At 42.8% G+C, this 1,588-nt stretch overlaps 1 protein-coding gene across 1 annotated transcript in view; it reads right to left on the bottom strand.

Moving 5' to 3' along the window:
• Positions 1-1,588, bottom strand: part of ODAD2 (outer dynein arm docking complex subunit 2) — a 177,140-nt gene that overhangs the window by 122,586 nt on the left and 52,966 nt on the right. The window lies entirely within an intron of this gene.

Genomic DNA, 1,588 nt, shown 5'->3' with positions numbered 1-1,588 from the left:
CCTTTACGTGGTTTTGGCAATGTCTAGAGGTTTCTACATACTTGGCAATCCTCCCAAGCCAGTTCTGGGGTAGCCTGGGCCTCTACCAAGACAGACGCAGAGGTTGGCAAGGAACCTAGAACACCACACGCATGGATGGAGGATTTCTGCAGTGCTGTAACCCAGAGCCTTGGGAAAACATAGTAGATAGATGAGTGATGGGGATTCCGTCAGATCTTTAATGACCCCCAAAATCTAAGAAGTGAGGAATTTCCCCAACAGAGTTTCTATGCCCAGAGCAGTGGGTTATATCAACAGCAACTGATACGTTACTCAGACATGTTTATCCACATGCTTGTGTGAACCTCTGAAATAAATACAGGCTGCATAGATGTTCCCAACACATGATCCTTCCCAGTTTATAAAGCCAAAAGATGCCAAGTTTAGCATAGGTTTGATATTATTCTAAGTGTACAGTTGTTCTCTAAGGCCATGAACTACATATCGTGCATCATCCATGAGGGCCCCTACAAGCAATCCTCCTCACAATGCATCACACAGCACCTGCCACGTTTACCTTCTATTAGTGACTTTCAGTTCCGGCTCAACTGCAACTTTAAAAAATTAATCACTATTTCTAACTGACCCTTAAAATATACTCATATGAGGCATATACACAAGTCAAAGGGAACTCTTGTACGGTGTTGGTGGGAACGTAAATTGGTGCAGCCACTGTGGAAAATGGTACGGAGGTTTCTCAATAAACTAAAAAGAGAACTACCATACGACCCAGCATTTCCACTCCTGGGCATATATCCAACAAAAATAAAAATACTAATTCAAAAAGATACATGCACCCCAATGTTCACAGCAGCACTATTTATAATTGCCAAGAAATGGAAACAACCTAAGTGTCTGTCAATAGATGAATAGATATAGGAGAAGTGGCACATGTATATATAATACGTAATGGAATACTACTCAGCCATAAGAAAACACAATTCTGCCATCTGCAGCACATGGATGGACTTGGAGGGCATTGTACTGAGTGAAATAAGTCAGAGAAAGATAAATACTGTATGCTATTGCTTACATGTGGAATCTAAAAACTACAGCAAACTAGTGAATATAACAAAAAAGAAGCAGACTCACAGATACAGAGAACACACTAGTGGTTTACAGTGGGGAGAGGGGAGGGGCACCACGGGGTGGGAGGCACAGTCGACTGCTGGGTGTGAGACAGGCTCGGGGGTGTATGTACAACATGGGGAAGACAGCCAATATTGCGTAATCACTGTAAATGGAAAAGTAACCATTGAAATTATATAAAACTTAAAAATAAAAAAGACTATTACATATCCCTGTTATGAGTGAGCTGTGTCCCTCAAAACTCAGACGCTGAGGTCCTCACCCCTGTGCGTCAGAATGTGACAGAGGTAATAACGGTTAAATGAGATCACTGTGGTGGGCTCGAATCCAGAACGCCTGGTGTCCTTCTAAGAAGAGGGTATTAGGGCACAGAGGAAGGACCATGTGAAGACAGAGGGAGAATGACAGGGGAACATGAAGACATCCATCTACAAGCCAAGGAGAGATTCCTCAGCAGGAA

Source organism: Lipotes vexillifer, unplaced genomic scaffold (assembly GCF_000442215.2).
Source record: "Lipotes vexillifer unplaced genomic scaffold, Lipotes_vexillifer_v1.1 scaffold439, whole genome shotgun sequence".
Lineage (NCBI taxonomy): Eukaryota > Metazoa > Chordata > Mammalia > Artiodactyla > Lipotidae > Lipotes > Lipotes vexillifer.
The sequence above is the reverse complement of the archived record's forward strand: the minus strand, read 5'-3'. Positions and strand labels throughout refer to the sequence as shown.